This window comes from Mastomys coucha, unplaced genomic scaffold (assembly GCF_008632895.1).
Source record: "Mastomys coucha isolate ucsf_1 unplaced genomic scaffold, UCSF_Mcou_1 pScaffold15, whole genome shotgun sequence".
Classification (NCBI taxonomy): Eukaryota; Metazoa; Chordata; class Mammalia; order Rodentia; family Muridae; genus Mastomys; species Mastomys coucha.
Genome location: NW_022196897.1, coordinates 153142387 through 153161797, shown reverse-complemented (window position 1 = coordinate 153161797; position 19411 = coordinate 153142387). Strand labels below are relative to the sequence as shown.

General features: G+C 51.8%; 1 protein-coding gene across 1 annotated transcript in view; it reads left to right on the top strand.

Moving 5' to 3' along the window:
* The window catches only part of Kcnb1 (potassium voltage-gated channel subfamily B member 1), an 87508-nt gene that overhangs the window by 64694 nt on the left and 3403 nt on the right, over positions 1 to 19411 (top strand). The window lies entirely within an intron of this gene.

Here is a 19411-nt window from a genome sequence, read left to right as displayed (position 1 = left end):
CCCTGGCTGTCCTGGAACTCACTCTGTAGACCAGGCTGGCCTCAAACTCAGAAAACCGCCTGCCTCTGGCTCCCAAATGCTGGGATTAAAGACTTGCGCCACCACCGCCCGGCCAAAGCCTATTTCTGGCCTCACAGGGCACACACACACACACACACACACAGAGAGAGAGAGAGAGAGAGAGAGAGAGAGAGAGAGAGAGAGAGCTGAGACTCAAATTTTGTCCTTGTACTGTTTATGGAGGCAAACCGATGACTATGTGAGATTCTTAACCGTCTCTGCCACTGACAGATAGATGAAAGCAGGCCCAGAAAGGGTCCTGACTTACCTAAGGCCTCACGCAGTGAGGGGCGGGGTACCCTGGCACCCTGCCACAAACTCATTTTCTCTGCCTTGGGGCAGAAATAGCTGTCTGTGCCACTTTTTGTGAAACAGTTCCCAAAAGAGGCTTCTGAGAAGCAAACAGTAGAAGCCAGCATGCTGGGAACTCCAGCGCTTATTTGAAGCTGGAGTGTGGAGCTTAGCACCCGCCAGCCGCCCAGCCGCCCAACACTGATGACAGGCCTGTCTGCCTCCTGTGTTACAGACCCTCAGTGTTGGCGGTAGCCTGTATTTCACCATGCTTTCCAAGATCCGCAATGGAGACAGGAGACTGGGCTCTCCGTGTCTCACCAGGCTGGAGGTTACAGAAAGGGGGCCTGCTGCTCTCAGGGAGACTGAGGGACACTGAGACTGAGGGACACTGAGGGACACTGAGGGACACTGACACTGAGGGACACTGACACTGAGGGACACTGACACTGAGGGACACTGACACTGAGGGACACTGAGGGACACTGAGGGACAATGACACTGAGGGACACTGAGGGACACTGACACTGTGGGACACTGACACTGAGGGACACTGACACTGAGGGACACTGAGACTGAGGAACTTGCCCTGGGCACAAGATCAGGGTTCATTTACCACTTTCCTCAGACTCTTTTTTAATTAGGGTATTTTATTCATTATAGATTGTTTTAATGGCATGTCTGTGCATGCGTCTGTGATGTGTGTGTATAGATGGAAAGGCCTCTCACACGCTAGCTAGCTGAGCCTTGTACTATCGATCCAAACATCTTGTATTTTGTATTAAGTCTTGTAAAGACAGGATCTCACGTAGCACAGACTGCCCTGGAGTGTGCTATGTATCCAAGGCTGGACCTCTTGCCACCACCTCCCAGGTATTGGGATTGCAGCCATAGGCTGCCATGCCAGCACATGTGATGCTTCGACCTGAGGGCAGGCCTTCCTGCATACTAGCCCAGCACTCTAGCAACTGGGACGTTTAACTAGAACCTTTAAAAAATGTATACCAAGCACCATGGCACATGCCTGAAATCCCAAAACTTGGTAGACTGAACCAGGAGATTTGAAAGATTTACTTCAACCTGAGCTACTGAGACCTTTTCTACAAAACAAAGAAATCTGCTTTAAAATATTTCCAGCATTCCCTGTGTGGGAATGGTTTGACATAAGACATTTTGAATCTGCATAATGGTTGATGATGGGTGACCATGATGACTTTGGTGGACACTTGTCTTAGTCAGGGTTTCTATTCCTGCACAAACATCATGGCCAAGAAGCAAGTTGGGGAGGAAAGGGTTTATTCAGCTTACGCTTCCACATGGCTGTTCATCACCAAAGGAAGTCAGGACAGGAACTCAGGCAGGTCAGGAAGCAGGAGCTGATGCAGAGGCCATGGAGGGATGTTACTTCCCAGCTTGCTCCCTCTGCCTTGCTCAGCTTGCTTTCTTATAGAACCCAAGACTACCACCCCAGGGATTACACCACTCACAAGAGGTCCTCCCCTCTTGATCTCATGGAGGCATTTCCTCACCTGAAGCTCCTTTCTCTGTGATAACTCCAGCCTGTGTCAAGCTGACACAAAACCAGCCAATACAACACTGTACTGAGAACTTTGAATCTTGGGGGTTTCTTTGGTTGGTTGGTGGGTTGATTGGTTGGTTTGGTTTTTTCTCTAAGCTTCTGAGGTGTGGTGTGGCCTGAAGATCCAATGATTCAGGCTGGACTGTCTTGGGGACAGAGGCCTGTGATCCCAGCTGTTCAGAAGTTGGAGACAGGAGGGAAACAGTTAAAGGCCAGCCTGAGTAATTTAGTAAGACCATTTTTTAAAAACCCTTGTTTTAGGGACCAGAGATACATGTCAGTTGTTGAGTGCTTGTCTGGTGTGTGCAAGGCTCTGGGTTGTTGAACGAAAGGAAGGAAGGGGTGGGGATGGGGTAGGGGGTGGAGCAAAAGGAAGAGGAAGCCCTGGCAGGATGCCAAGGTCTCCACAGGTGTTTTGGGAAGCTGCTGGGCTCTGCGGGGAAGTTTGGTAGTTGTACTAGTTATACGGAGAGGGGATTTATTTTGTTGTTTTTTGTTTCTGTTTGTTGTTTGTTTTTCAAGACAGGGTTTCTCTGTGTAGCCCTGGCTGTCCTGGAACTCACTCTACAGACCAGGCTGCCTTTAAACTCAGAGATCCTCCTGCCTCTGCCTCTGCACCCCACCCCCGAGTGCCAGGATTAAAGGCACATGCCGAGGCCCCCAGTCCTTTGTCAATGGGGTTTTGACTGCCAATGTTTCAGCTTCTCAGAGCACAGCCCTGTCATAACCTGAGGTTCCGGACTTCCCTTCAAAACGTGTACTCTTAACTTCTCACTCCACAGACTTCCAGCCCAGCTGCCATTTGCCAGCTTGTCACAACCGCTCCTCTCTTTGATCTGCGGCATCCCTATTGATGCCCACCTCACTGGGCTTCAGCCAGCACTCAGTTATGGAAGAGAGATCTTGTCACAAGGGTGAGGATGTGACTTCAGGACTCGGGGCTACTTGTGTACTTGACCTTATTCCTCGTTCGCACCACTGAAAGCCACTGTGATTGCCCTCTCCCTCAATGACAATGGCTTAGCAATCAGAAACACCTTCCCTCCCAAGGGACAGGGCCGCCATCACCGGCCTAGATCCTAGTCTTTTGAGTCACACAGCCTGGGCACAAAGCCAATTTGTCACACTTATCTGTGTGACCTTGGACAAGTTGATTAACCTCTCTGAGCCCTGTGTTTTCCTCCCTACTACCTCCAGGAGTGACTTTAGTATCTTCTGCCATCCTGGGGCACCTTCGCCTGCCTGCCTCCTTCTGTGGTGGCTGCTGCTGTCATTATTGCCATATTTTCCGAAACAACGAGCTCCTGTGGGAACTGAGCTTGCTTGTAATAATTTAGGGAAGGGGAGGGAGGGACACCCAGCTAGCAACTGAAATGTTTTGTGAGAGGAGAGAGACGTCACCCGTAAATGTGTGGACTTGAGCTAAATTCCAGTTGCTCAAACTGACCTCTAACTTAAAATCTTCCTGCCTCAGCCTCCTCAGGGCCAGGGTCCATAGTGTGCTCCACCTGGGCTGGCTTCATTCATTCACATAACTTAATTTATTGGAGGACTCTTGTGAGCGCGCGTGTGCGCACACACACACACACACACACACACACACACACGCACACACACACACACACACATGCACACACCACACATGTGGGTATACTTATATATATTTATAATAGCCCTCTTCGTTGGCGTCTATTGAGACGCAGGGGAATCAGGGCACCCTGTGGATTCCTTCTGACCCTCCTGGAGCTGCTGAGGGCAGCCCACCCTTCCTGGTGTTTCACACCCAGCCTGGCCCAGCCCTGTGCTCTTCCCATTTGACCCCTGCAGAGCAGAGAGGTTAGGCCCTCTGGAGGAAGTACGTGTGTGTAGGGGGGTGGACAGTCCTACTCCTTGGCCTCTGAAAAGGAATAGGACAGGAAACTCCCTGGGTGTGGCCTGTCCAGAGCAAGAGAACTTGAAGACTCTGGGGCCCCCACCCTTGCAAGGGAGGTCAGGCTAGGGATGGAACCCAGGGTCTCATCCCTGTGTAGTAGGCACTCTGGCCCCAGCCCTAGCCCCACAAGCACCATTGGCTCAGTTCTGGGGGCACCTGGTTAGTGGGTAAGAGCCAGAATGTACTGGTGCGCCCCGGAAGGAGGTTTCAGGGAGCCCAGTGCCCAGCTGAGTAGAGAACCAGGGGCTAGCCTAACTCTCTGTTGCCTACAAACATCAGAGCAGGGCCAAGAAGGCCATAGTAGAACAGGACGTGTGTACTCGGACTCCAGCTCCAGGCCTGACCCTGTGGTCCTTCCCCTCGGCCGACTGCCAGCATCAGCCTGCAGAAGTGCTAAAGAAAGTGTCGCCCACATGGGAGTCTTGCACACAGAAATCTGAGGTCATTCTAAAGACAGGGATGTCTACCTTCTCTGTAGCCTGGACAACTCAGCTTCGCCCCCTGAAGACAGAGGCTGGGGAATGACGTTGCTCATGAGAGTTCTGCTGAAGCCAGGGCTGGATCTTGTGTGTCCAGATGAGATTGGGGGTCCTGAGGCTGGGGACAGGAAATAGGAACCAACCCACTGATACAGATGCGCTCTCTCCCAAAGGAGCTGGGGGCTCATTTCGTCCACAGCAACTAAGGTGGGGCCTCAGAGCTTGAAGGACCAGTAAGAAATTGCTAGAAAGAAAGGCCAGTGAGGCAGGGAGGGCAGGAGAGGGCAGCTCCTGAAACTGGAGCTGCTGAGCTACCTTCCCAGCACCCAGAACGTGACGTGACGTCGTTTGTTGTGTGTGAAATGCTCGGAACGGAGCATGGCCCACAGTGAGTGGGTGCACAGTAAACATCATTATCTCTCCTGTCTACAGAATGCAAGTCAGAGCACCGACTCATGTGACTGGGGATTGGTGACACAAAGCCTTCCTCTGCCTGGACGTTCCTCTCCCGGGCTGCAGACAGCTCTGTGAGCTTCATTCAGACAGCTGTTATGCTATTAGCCAGCTTTCATGACTGTAACAGAATCCCTGGGGCAAGGAGCTTTATTTAGCTCTCTGTGTCACAGGTTGGAAGTCGGAACAGCATAGAGCAGGTTCTGGTGAGGGCCTCTTGGCTGCACGGCTTCCTGGCAGGTGACATCAGTGACTGGTGTCTGCGAGGAGAGATCACATGGCCAGCAGAGGGCTAGAAGAAGGGTTTTGAGGCTGGGGAGGAACCACAGGGCCAGCCTCAGACATACGATCTTCTCAACCACATTAATTTAAGAGTCCTAAGAGTCCCAAGACCTAAGACTCCAGCACCACATTCCCTTCCTTTTTTTTTTTTTTTTTTTTCAAGACAGGGTTTCTCTGTGTAGCCCTGGCTGTCCTGGAACTCACTCTGTAGACCAGGCTGGCCTTGAACTCAGAAATCCGCCTGCCTGTGTCTCCCAAGTGCTGGGATTAAATAAAGGCGTGCACCACCCTTGCCCAGCTTCCCTCCCTTTTAAAGGTAACATCATCCCAGTACTGCCACATTGCGAGCCACATCTCCATCATGTGAACCCTCCGGGTCGGAGGGCACCCAGTCCGTCACAACTCTCCAGAGAAGCCCCTGGTCATCAGGGCCATCAGCTCTGGCACCTGGTCACCCTAGCCACTCATGTCCTTGCCTTTGTAGCTCTGAAGTGATGCGTGAGTGGCCTGCTCCCGTGAGGAGTGTCTGCCTCTCCTGCCCCAAATATTACACAGAAATAACACGCACACACACATGCACACATGCACATACAAGGGCACAGGCACACAGGAGCACACACATGCACACACGTGCACACACATGAAGACAGGGTCTGATTGTCTGCTTGCTGTTGCCTCCTCCAGCTATGGGATGGCACCTGAAGCATGATGTGGGTCCCACAATTATTTGCTGAATATTCATTTATGAATACATAAATGAATGAATGAATGAATGACCTGACACCTTCCCTGAAACTGTGTGCAGCTTGACACCCAGCAGGGAGGCTTCTGGGGCAGAGGTACATGCCCATGTGGTAGAGAGGGTCTCGGCTGTGGGTGGCCTCGGGGAGCAGGCCCTTGTGTGCCGCAGGTCCTCAATCAAGCTCTGCAGTCTGCCCCGTCAGGTGCTTCCAAAGCTTGCGATGCTTCATGGGATTAATGCGGACACCACGTCCAAGAGGGACCAGAGCGTGTGTGACAGGTCACATTCCAACTCCAAGCTCTTCCTTTTTCTGGGATAGCCTCTACACTCTTAAGACACTCTACCCTGGGCTATAAGCTCCGTCTTCTTTGCCTGCATTTACTAGATACCTGCTGTGTACAGGACACAGGTCTCTCTTGATTCTTCACCCTGTGGTGAATCCTTCACTTCCTTATTTTGAAAGGTTGGTTGCTCAATAGTTACTAAGTACCTACTGTGTGTAGGCTGCGTGGGAACAAAGACATGACAGAGAGACACCCACCTTTCATGAAGCTTGTAGAGGGGAAGGTAGGAATGCGGCTCAAATGACCCTCTGTGAGTAACGCAGCCCAGCAGAGAGGCCTCTGGGAGCAGCCCAGGTCCCTGTGCTCACTCTGGTGATGGCCAGGTGTGTGCCCTGTGACTTATGGCGGCTTGGGAGGAGCTTAGCTGCCTGTGAGAGAGATGGGCTGCATTCCCCATAAACGTTTGCCATGTGACTGAGTAACTTCACTTCTGCTCAAAACCCTCCACGGCCGCTTATTGCCTTCCGGGTCTCAGCCAGCAGCCACAGCCGATGCGGCCACTCTCCTGGTGACACCGTGATTGGCTCTTCCCTCCCAGAGATCTGCCCCATCAGCAATGTGCTTGGCCCCAGCGCTCACCTTGGCTTCTGAGTTCCAGCAGCCACCACCTCCATGGCTTCCTCACTCGCTCGGATTGCTGCTTCTGCCCCAGCCTTCCTATAAGTTGTCTTTGAATGTGGGAAGTGGGAGGGGGTGTTATATCCTAAAGCTCCTAGGCCACAGGACTCCCTGCTGGCTTGACAAGGAGCCCCCGTGGGTCCCAGGTCATCGGGTCTGCAAGGCCTGCCTCATTTCTCTCGTCTCTGATTGAAGCCCTCACCTCCCACCCTTGCTCCAGGCCCAGTTCTGTCCTCAGTCTTTCTCTTAGGCCTGACCTCAGGACCTTTGCACATGCTACCACAACGCAGCTCCTCAGAGCGGCTTCACAGGCTGTGCGAGCCCAAGCACCCGCCATTGTGTTTATTTACGGTTATCTGTGTGTGCTAGCTTGACGTGTGGAGGGGCAGACGGATGGCTGGTATGACCAGAGGAGGTGACACTGTGGGTAAGGGAGGCAGGGGATAGATGGTCTGAGAGGCCAGCCAGGCCAGTCAGTGCAGGCAGGGCCACGTGAGCCTCTGAGAGTTGAGAATGCATTTGAGAGCAACAGGAAGCCACGGCAGGACTCTCAACCGTGTGCTGACCCTACTCTGCTCTTGTAAGAATCACAATGGCGGCTTGATTCCATCTGGAAAAACCACTTCAGACTTTCCTGAGGATAAGTCGTTTCCTCCCGTCCAGAGTGTTAATGGCAAAGAAAACAACTCCCGGACACTCGGGGGCAGCCAACAAGGTGTTGCTGAAACCACAACAGGAAAATGTGAAGCCGGCCGGGGCGGGAGAAGGAAGGGAGGCCCAGATGAAAGAGAAGATGCTGCCCCGTCCTGTAGACTAGAGGAGAGCTCAAAGCACTGAGCTCCGAGTTCTTTTTTTTTTTTTTTTTTTGCCTGAGGTCTCTGAGCAATTGGGTGCCTACTGCCTCAGTGGGACCGACCGTCAGCTCGGTGCACAGTCCTACGTGCACAGAGCACGCCAGTCTCCACTTAAGGATTGCTGGGCTAACCATCGCTGTGTTGGTTCTTCCAAGAGACATCTAGACTCCAGATGTTTCTTCTCTAAATTCTAGAGAGAAGGGTTTCCTCGAATTCATCTAGATGTAAACAGTCAAGGGCTGGCGTGGTGGCTTTATAAGCTCGTCGCAGCCCCCAGATCATCTTCTTTTGTCCTTGCCTAGAGAGTGTAAGTTCAGCATGATGGCACTCTGCAGCTGCGATAGCTCCAGCCGTCACATCACCATCCCTGGCATCAGGATGAAGAAAAATCTAGAAAGAGGAAGCCATCTTGTCTGCTTTAAAGGGATTTCCGGAACCCCACGCCACACTTCCACTCCTGGGTTATTGGCCAAACCTATGTGTACCTATCTAGAAGCAAGGAAAGCTGGGAAACGTAATCTTTAAGCTGAGTTATCTGTGTTAGGCAGCTGAAAATCAGTGTTCTGTTTGTGTGAAGGAATAGCACATGGGCACTCGCTGTCCACAGCATGTGGCTCTCCTCGGGTGGCCCTGGGCCCACAAGGAGCTCATCACTGAGATGCAGTGAACGAGGGAACAGAGGAGGCAGGGAGAGGGCTCTGGGAGCAAAGGCCCAAGCTCAGAGTGCTACAGCCGGGGCTCTCGGCAGCTTCTTCACCTTTCCCCGATCCAGTAATGCAGCCCCTCCAGGCTCGGTGTCTTGTGGGCACAGCTGAGCACTGCCAGCGTCTCTCAGAGGATAAAAATGGCGGCACTTTCTAGGGTGTCTTCTTGTACTGCACTTCGGCCGTGAGTGGCCGTCCAGCCTGAGCTGCACATGGTGTAGAGGGGCCTCTTGTATCTGCCCCTTACCTCCCAGCCCCTAGCAGCCAGTATACCCACTTCTCTGCAAGGCTGTCGGGCTCTCTCACACACACACTCAGGTTTCTTCCTGAACTGTTTACTGTTGGGTCTCTAGGGCAAGACCTGGCATGTCAATGAGTGAGTGAGCAAGCAAATGGGAGAATGAATGAATAAGGAAGTGACTGAGTGAGTGAATGAATGAATGAATGAATGAATGGGAAAGTGAGTGAGTGAGAGGCTGACAAGGTCGTTGTAAACACCGGAACCAGGATTTGAGTTAATAGTCATGCAGGCCAGGCAAGCTCCACCAACTGAGCCACACCGCAGCCCAAGATCTTTTATTTATTATTCTTTTATGTATGTGAGTACACTGTCACTCTTTTAAGCACACCAGAAAAGGGCATTGGATCCCATTACAGATGGTTGTGAGCCACCATGTGGTTGCTGGGAATTGAACTCAGGACCACTGGAGGAGCAGTCAGTGCTCTTAACCCCTGAGCCATCTCTCCGGTACAAGATCTTGACCAACACATTTGCTGCTGGCCTCCTGCAGGACAGAGGTCACCGGTCTTTTCCAGGCATCACTGAGTCTATGCACAAGGCCCCGCATTTGATCCCCAGCAATTCTGAAATGGTTTTCATTCATTCTACCTTCTCGCTTTAAATGCCTGAAGAAATACAGGGATCAGGCAGAGCTCAGGTCTGTCCTTCCAGCCAGAAGCTGAGGCAGGAGGATCATAAACTCAAAGCCAGACTGGACAAAACACTCTGCTATCACTTCCTCTGCTGCGGCCTAGATGGAGGCTGTGCCCTGGAGTGAGAGAGCCACGGGATCTCTGAGTCACCAGGGAAGGGAACGGTGCTGGAGCCCACCGACTCTCAGTGGCTGTTGCGTGAGTGGGGCCAGAGACGTTCAGATACTTGCCTGAGGATGCCAGTTGGGGTTAGAAGGCAACTCTCCTGTGAGACCAGACAGGAAGGTGAGGAAACGTCTCACCAGCCAATGCGTCCGCCATGTTTGCAGGGCAGTGAACTGTGCCACCAGACGGAAGAACTCGTAAGGCTGTAGCAAGTTCAGAACTCTGGTAAATCTCATAATTGAAAACGGCATGGGTAAGAACTGGCCTCTGACCATGTTCCTGTCCTGGAGCACATGACCACAATACTCCAGGTGAACTGGTCACAAAGCATGAAAACCCAGAGTTCTCTGTGCTAATGAGGTAGCTAGGTAGGCCCCGAGTGTTTAACCAATGGGCTTCCCTTCCTGCAAAAAGGATTTAATCGCTGGTTCACCCTGACTAAATCCTACCCATCCTCATCTGCCATGAATAAAACAGTTTGGACAAGCAAGGACTGTCTCCTTCATGAGGGACCGCTGTGGAGGGAAGCCTTCATCCTACAGAGACACGCCCAAGGCTCCCGCAGAAGGCCCCTCTTCCAGCCCCTCTGTCCTCTGGCACTCACTCGGAACTAAGCCGGGTTCCGCCCTGTCGAGGCTCGAGGCTCGGCCAGTAGGCCCCCATTCCCAGCTCCCTGAGGTCCCCAGCAGCGTCTGCGCACAGAGGAATTTGAGAACTGCAGCCCTCAGTCCCTGAGTGACATCCCAGTGGCAAGGCAGACAGGCAGCCTGTGGTCCCTACATTTAGCCTACTGTGAGCGACATGTCAGTGGCATTCAGACGCCCCAGCTGAGAGGCAGAAACGTAGGCTGACACAGTTCATGGACAGCAAATGTCTGCCAGCAAACATGGCTGTGAAGATGGCCGTCTGGAAGGCCTTGTAGTTTTGGCCATTGGCTGTGTGGTTCCCCCACCCAGCATCTCTCCTGACCCACAGGGCATGCTTTCAGCTGTGAGCCACCATGGTTGGATGCTCAGAGACCATTTCCACATCCACATCCCGCCATACCAGGGGACAGAGGCACCAATTAGAGGCTTAGAACCTGTGGACAGGTTCCTACCTGGCCAGCCACACACCTCTTAATTATATTCCCAGTGCTGTTCTACAGCAGGGACAGCCCGCGCCATTTGTCAATCCTGACTGACAGTCTGACCCCCTTGCTTCCTCAGCAGGTCTAGGGACTGGTGGTCACCCAGCCAGAAGGGCATTGTCCCAGACTTTCCCTTTCCTTAGGGACGTCCATGTGGACTAGGGCTGCCCTCGGCTTCCCCTTCACAAGGTTGCTCAGGAGACAGGAGGGAGACAGCCCCCAGCCCCTGATCTCCACAAGGAAAATGCCTATCACAACATGCGTGTGTGTGTGTGTGTGTGTGTGTGTGCGCACGCGCATGTGTGTGTGTGCCAGGGTGCATACCAGTGTACATGTGTGCAGACTACAATGTGCATGCGTGTGTGCCAAGTGTCCATGTGCATGTGTCTGGTCTCAGTGAGCACATACGTGTGCTCACCACAGTGTGCAGGTGGAGATCAGAGGACAACTTGTGGGACGCTTCTCCTTCCACAGGTGGGCACTGGAATCGAACTCAGATCGCCAGGTTTTACAGCCAGCGCCTTTCCTCAGTGAACTGTCTTGCTGGCCCGATGCTAGGCTTTTGTTTGTTCGATTGTCATGAAGCCCTGGGAATTGAACTGAGGGCTTCAGATAGGCTAGCCAGGCATTCCACCACTGAGCTGTATCTCCAGGCCTCTCCTATATTCCTCATGTAGCCTAGGCTGCGCTGCAACTCCCTCTGCAGTTAACGATGACCCATACTTGGTTCATGCTCCGATGGAGCCCAGGGCTCTGTGCATGCTAGACCAGTGCTCAACCCACTGAGATACATACAGGCCATTCATTCATTCATTCATTCATTCATTCATTCATTCATTGAGACAGGCTCTTGTGTAGCCCAGGCTGCCCTACAACTATCAATTCTGGATCTACATTAGACTGAGTGCCGGGGTGGCTGGCATGTGCCACAGTACCCATCTTTCAGTGCAGCTTAGCTGAGGTCTCCCATGGCCCCTGAGGGGCCTCTCAGATCTGAGACTTAGCCCATGCCCACAAGCTGGAAAGTATCTATGGAAAACATTGCTGCTCAAAATACCCTGTGGACATTTCTGAGAGATGGGGAGCCTGTGCCTCTGGGGACAGTTGGGGGTGGCTCCCCTGAGGAGGTGACCTCCAGCTGAGTGAGAAGCAGTCAGTTAGCAGAATGGAGCGGGGAAATGTTCCAGGCATGAGGGACAGTGTGGGCAAAGGCATTGAGGCAGGAAGAACCATAAGGACTATGGCGGGGATAGAAAGGCCTGCAGTGAAAGAAGAGAGGCTGGGACGGATGCCGCCGGGCCTGCACACCAAGCTCCTATGGCTGGAGATGCAAACCACACAGACCAAGAGCTGCCAGGCCTCTCTGTAAAAGGTCAGTCTAGTGCTGGGGTTAACCCATCCATCCAGAAATAGTTGCTCTCCCTGTTTGTCTCTCAGTCAGCGGGCCTGAAAAAGGAGAGGGGGCCTGCATCAATTCCAGGTGCCTTTTACTGCCCAGACCTGATCACAGGACCTCATCTACGCAGCAAGGGAAGCTGGGAAATGCAGTCTCTATGGTCCACACCCAGCCACGGAAGGAGGGAATAAACACTGGGTTGTGTGGTCTTTACAGCGACTTGGAGGAGGAAGGAGGGACCAGTGGTACCAGTGGGATCCGATGATGCTCGGGACAGGGCGGTGGCTGTACGGTGGGTAGGAAAGGGCAAATCTGGTGATGTTTGTGAACAGGAATTGGCCGGATGTGAATATGGGGCAAATTAAGGTGGGTTGGTAGGACTTCCCACCATCCCTCCGCTTCTGCCTCTGTAATTCCATGCATATCTCTAGAACATTCTTTACACATGGTAGCAGATCAGTTAATAGCTATCTCATCGTCATAGTACCAGGTAGTACCAGGTATGCCCAGAACGGCAGGAGCACATAGCTATGGCGGCCTATGGCGAGGTGCAAAGGTCCTGAGGCACTGGGAGTCTGCCTGGGAAGCGGTTGTTGCTCCTTAGCACCACCTAGCGGCCTTGACTGGAAGTACAGGTTGGTGGAGTGCCTCTGGTTTGTTGAAGGAATCCAAACATCTGGATTTTTATGTGACATCTTCCCATTTTAACCAGATGTGGTGGTGCATTCCTGTAATCTCAACACTTGGGAGAAGCTCAAGTTCAAGGCCAGCCTGATCTATGTAATAAGTTTCAGGCCAGCCAAGGCTATACAGTGAGATCCTGTCTCAAACAAACCAACCAATAAACAAAAACTCCCAATTTGAAACATGGGCAACTAAGGAAAATGAATGCCTGAGGGCTCTGGCTAGATGGGTGTCCCTGAGCTGTGTCCTACACCCCTGTCCTCTTGGGAGGACTTCTCTTGCCCAGGCCCAGGTGCCCGCCAGCATCCCCTGCCACTCCAGCATTCCCCCAGCCCTTGCAGCAAGCAGGGAGGGCACAGCTCCTCGGGCTGCTCCCAATCCCTTAATCGGATTCGCTCCAGTGACCCTTCCAATTAAAACTCCCCGATGTAATCCCCCTGTACCCCGCCTTAAAACCCAGGAAGCGGAAGGACCATAAAAGGAGCCCCTTCTTGTGTCCTTGAGCCCTTCTTAGGGAGCCCCACGGCCTGAGACCACATCCCAGATCCACCAGGAGAGCATACGTCAAATGTTAACAAATGATAATTTAAAAGGCATTATGGTATTCCAAAGCAAGCACCAATAAAAATAGGATAAGGAGTTATTTTCTGCCCAGGACACCCCATTGCCTTTAGTCCCTGTGACCTAAGGCGTGTCCCAGGAGGGAAGCAAGTCCTTTGGTTGTTTTTCTCAGACAGGGTCACTGGTATCCCCCAGCTCCTGAGTCGGTGCCAGGCAGAGTGGGTGCCCAAAGCTGAGGGCCATGAGGCTCCGATTCATTCCCTCGGAGTCAAAGCTGGGGACACCATGAAGGAGATGAGTCCCGTGTTCCTTGGCTGAATCAGGTGTCTTTGCCTCAACCTCCCTTTCCCACTGATGGGATCAGTGATGGGTTCAGGAATGAGTTGAAGAGACAGAGGATCCAGAGCTCCATTTGCAAGTGGCAACCCCTTAGCTAGCAGCTGGGCTCACAGCCATCTGTGACCACCACCCCCAGGAGGCCGAGGCAGGAAGATCCTGAGTTTGTATCCCATGACGAGACCCTGTCTGTTACACTCCTGAGGTCATGGGGACTAAAACCAACAGGACATCCTTGGCATAAAATGACTCCTTATCTTATCTTTATTGATACTTGCTTTCCATATCATAATTTACCCACTTCCCTGTACAATTCAATGATTGTTTTTAATTATTTTTAACTATTGTATGTTAACATTTCCACATCTGCTCGCTTTAAATCCTGACTACTCCCGTCTTCCATCTCTCTCTCATCCTCCGCCCACTCCACAAATCTCTCTTGTAATAAATAGTTCGTAATTATGTATTTTGTTTCATGACCCACTGAGATTAAACTAGGCTGTCTGTGTGGCCGTGGTCTTGAAGCTGTTCCTTGGAGCTTGCTGGACTCAGCATTGGGCACACAACTGAAGACCGTGGTCCCCCCCCCCCCAGGACCTATCAGTAACCAGTGGTTCAGAGGTAAAGGTTGGGGCCTCATGAGTCCCGTCCACTTCTTGACTGGTTGTTAGGACTGGTCTTGTGTGGGCCCGATGCAGGTAACTGACGGTGGTGTGAGGTTGTGGTTATAATGCTGTATTGAATCATAACGAATGGTGGTGGTGGTGGTGCATGCCTTTAATTCCAGCATTCCGGAGGCAGAGACAGCCTCGGATCTCTGTGAGTTCAAGGCCAGCCTGGTCTAAAAAGTTAGTTCCAGGACAACAAGGGCTACACAGTGAAACCTGTCTCAAATAAAAGAAAGAAAGGGAGAAAGAAGAGAGGGAGGAAGGAAGGGAGGGAGGGAGGGAGGGAGGGAGGGAAGGAGGGAGGGAGGGAAGGAGAAAGAGAGGGAGAAAGAGTAGGGGTTCTCTCTGTCACCTCACACCTCTATGAGCCATTTGAGGGTACAGCACAAGGAACTTGCTCATGGCTTGGTGGTATTCTAGTTGTTGCTTCTCTCCAACTTTTAGGGACAACGGTTATTAGAGATAACATTGGAGAAGGAACCGGTGAGCCCCAAATGCCCTACATATTTGCCAAGGATCCTTGTGTCTGCTGACCACAGTGGGCTGAGTGACTGTGGGTGCAGCCTCTCCTTTCTCTGCTGAGACCTGTGCTATTTGGACACTTGATGCCTTGTCCTCCATATTGGAAGGACAGAGAAAGGGCAGGGAGGTGCCATCAACTATGGAAACTGTCCCCGGGCTGGAGTAGCTGAAGACCTGATCCAGGCAACCCTGCATCCCTCTCACGTCCCCTCCTGCCTGGCACACTGAGGACACTCCTGGGACTTCCTCATGGGAAGAGAATGTGGGTACAGATCCCCTCAGCCTGGCTTCTGCCTCTGAGTCTGGAGCCTGGAGTCCTGCTCTCTCCTAGTGAGGCTCAAATCTCAGGAAAGCAGGGACTTTTCTGGGCCCGACCCAGGACCAGGACCTGTGTGGTGACTTAGCCATCCATGCTAGGGTCTGTACACACAGCCTAAGGCTCACATGAAGCTCGAAGGAGTTAGCAATAGATTACCGGGATAAGAATCTAATGACAGATGGACTTAGTGACCATCATGGGCAACTGCTCGGTTACTTCCACCCCATTCTACAGATAAAGCACTGGAGGCCCAAAGAGGGAAAGTGGCTTGCTTGTATAAGCCCACACAACCAAAGAATAAAACCACTAAGAATGGAACCCAAGTCCCCAACCAGCTTATAAACAAACCAGCTGGGGAGAAACAGAAGTAGTGAGTTAAGGGCGCGTGTGCCACGCCTGAGGGGCCTTCAGGGGATACTACCTCAGTCTTTTTGTTTATTTGGTTGGTTGGTTTTTTGGTTTTTTCAAGACAGGGTTTCTCTGTATAGCCCTGGCTGTCCTAGAACTCACTCTGTAGACCAGGCTGGCCTCGAATTCAGAAATCTGCCTGCCTCTGCCTCCCAAGTGCTGGGATTAAAGGCGTGCACCATCACTGCCTGGCTACCATGTGACTTTTAACAAAGTCAGGAGGTCATGCTGAGGTATCAGCCCGACTTCTACCTCAGTCTTGCAGAGATGGCCAGCCTACCAGGGTAGAGAACTACGGCACAGAGGGCTTAACTAACATGGAGGCTCCCCGGGAAGAGTGGCCTGACTCTGAGGGCTTTGGTGGTCTAAAAGAAACAAAGCTTGTTGGTGAGATTAGGGGAGTCCCTGAGCTGCCTGGACACACATGCTCCTGGACATACAGTGAGGGCCCACAAGGAAGGGCTGATAACTTGGGCTCTCCCCCTCCCCCCACCATGGCAGCAGACACACACACACACACACGCACACACACATACATACACACATGCACACACATACACATACACACGCAGACATACATACATACATACATACACATACACACGGACATACATACACATACACACACAGACATACACACACACAGACATACACATACACACACACATACACATACATACACACATACACATACACACACAGATATACACATACACACACATATATACATACACACACACACACACACACACAGACATACACACACACAGACACATATACACACACACATACACATACATACACACACATACACACACATAGACATACACACACACACACACACACACACACACACATCAAGTGGCTACCCCTCATTCTTCCCTAAGATCCGGGACTGTGTCTCGGATGGCCTTTCTCTGGATGCACTGGGATACGGCCTTGAAGTAACAAACCACAGGGTTGCCAATAGCCAGGTCTATAAGTCACTACTGTCAAGGATCATTCACTCTGCGGGCGTAGGATAGCTAGGTCTATAACTCATTTCTTGTCACAGACTATCCACGATACGGTCTGCCCAGAGTTGTCTGGGGTTAGAAATAGGAGCAAGAGCCAGCAGGAGTCTCAGAGGAAACAGAATCTCCCAGCTCTTAAAGGAACAGAGCCCCCACCCAAGATCCACTCCTGTTGGAATCAGAGATGCGAGCAGGTGCCAACAGGAATCAGCTTAAGACCTGTGCCTGTACCACCATCCAAGCTCTGTGTGCCCGGCCCGGCCTGTGGTAAAGGTAACACAGGTCCCGGCTCTAGAACTTATAAGGGGCTACCAAGTGCCTGCCCCAGAGTTTCACAAGTCTAGCCTGGATAATGCTCTGTTTCTAGGGGTCACGTTGTATGTTGCAGGATGCTGGATAGCACCCGCCCTCTGCCTGTCTGATGCTGGTTCTATGCCTTCTGTGGGCTGCAGCCACCAAATACTTCCAAGAAATTGCTAAGATCCACACAGGAAGTGGCCTCGTACAGACAAGGACACTGAGTCGGGAAGAGGCCAGCCCTCAAGGCCAAGGGTGGGAGAACTGCGGCCAGCTGCCCAGGGAGAGGGACAGCAAAGTCTACTTTGGTATTAATGCTCTGCCACTAGGCAGGCAAGATGGGTGGGCAAAATCTACCTTGGTATTAATGCTCTGCCACTAGGCAGGCAAGATGGGTGGGTTTGTAGGCTGTGGCTGGAATAAAAGTACGTGTGAATTTTTTTTTTTTTCAGAATAGTGTAGGTAACGGGAACCCGCAGTTTGGTGTCGGGCTGACAGAAGCAGGCTTTGTTTGACGTGTTCTGTGCAGACAGCTGCAGAAGAGCCAGCCGATGCGAGGAGGCTGGCACACCTGTCTATGGGCCGTCGTTCAAGTTCACATTGCAGCAAGCAGAAGGCCAGGATGCGCTCTCACTCCTGGCTTGGCCAGCCGCAGGCACTCAGCTGGCTGAATCTGATGATGCTCCCGGAGCTGGAGCAGGGTACATAGAGAGGATAAGGGTCAGCCCTCTTGGATGGCACTTATAGATTCCGGGCAGCAGTGAGCACATCTGCACATGTGAAGACTCATTCACACATGCACACACGCAGGGTCTCATAGAACACAGGCAGGCCTCATATTTACGATGTGGCTAAGGGCGACCTTGAACTCCCGACCTTCCTGCCCCAACTTCGGGGGTGCTGGGGTTGCGGGTGTTCACCACCACCACCTCTGGTTCTCCTGATGCTGGGGCTAGAACCCACAGCCACTCTCATGCTATGCCAGCTCTGTTGCCAACTGAGTCCCCTCCCTGGCCCCCCTCTCTTTATGGCCTCTCATCTCCTACAACTCAGGAGGTGCAGACAGTGCGGGCAGTGCAGACAGACTGACATGTGATCAGTTCATTCTCGCCCTCTCACAAGCCATTCGCTCCCTGGACCCCTGAGCACAGACTCTCTAAAATGAGTTGACTGAGCCCAAATTCCCTGCCCACCTTAAATCCACTCAACAACAAGCAAGAACATAAACCCATGAGCTTCCCCAGACCTAGGCAGTGGCTGAAAGAAGGGCAGTGGCCAAGGAGGCGATGCAGGCATCTTGACAGACAGGCTGAGAGGTTCAGTTCTGTCCTGGAACATATTGAGCAGAAATTGATGACATTGGATTATTTTTTTTTAAAGATTTATTTATTATTATAATTAAGTACACTGTAGCTGTCTTCAGACGCACCAGAAGAGGGCGTCAGATCTCATTACGGGTGGTTGTGAGCCACCATGTGGTTGCTGGGATCCGAACTTAGGACCTTTGGAAGAGCAGTCAGTGCTCTTACCCACTGAGCCATCTCTCTAGCCCGACATTGGATTATTATTATTATTATTATTATTATTATTATTATTATTATTATTATTATTATTATTTTGGTATAGGGTTTCTCTGTGTAGCCCTGGCTGTCCTGGAACTCACTCTGTAGACCAGGCTATCCTTGAACTCAGAAATCTGCCTGCCTCTGCCTCTGCCTCTGCCTCTGCCTCTGCCTCTGCCTCTGCCTCTGCCTCTGCCTCTGCCTCCCAACTGCTGGGATTAAAGGTGTGCACCATCACTGCCTGGCTCCCATGTGACTTTTAACAAAGTCAGGAGGTCATGCTGAGGTATCAGAGGAACCTGGGTCCAAGTCATGGCTCTGCCATATCCTTTTATTATTACTATCATTCATTTATTTTATGTGGTTAGGTGTTTTGCCTGTGTATATGTCTGTGTGACATATGTGTGATGTCCCAGCAGAGGCCAGAAGAGGGCTCTGGTTCCCTGAAGAAAAGCAGTTACAAACAGTTGTGTGTGCTAGGACTCATATTTTTGGCTGTGAGCCTAGCCTTTAACGGCTGAGCCATCTCTCCAGCCCATGTGCTAGGACTCAAACCAGGTCCTCTAGAAGAGCAGTCTGTGCTCTTGACCACTGAGCCATCTCTCCAGCCCATGTGCTAGGACTCAAACCAGGTCCTCCAGAAGAGCAGTCTGTGCTCTTGACCACTGAGTCATCTCTCCAGCCCCTCACTGCTGAGTTTCTCTCTGTTCAGCTGAGCTTTTGACATTTTTTTTTGATGTGGGGGATGGGGAGGTGGGATCTCATAAAGGTCAGGCTGGCCTTGAATTCCTGACAGGAATAACACTTAAGAGAGTTGATCTAACAACTAGATACAAGCTGTGTGTGGTTTCACCCATAATTCCAGGACTTGGGATGCAAAAGCTGGAGAGTTAGAATGGAGAAGCCAGCCTAGGTGGCACGATGAGACCCTATCTGCAAAAACAAAGGACAATGAGACACCCTATAAGACAAAAGTTGCTCAGCTCAGCCCTGGACTCAGCCCTGGACATCAGCACTGCACCCCTGAACTCAGCCCTGGGCACTAGCACTGCACCCCTGAACTCAGCCCTGGGCACTAG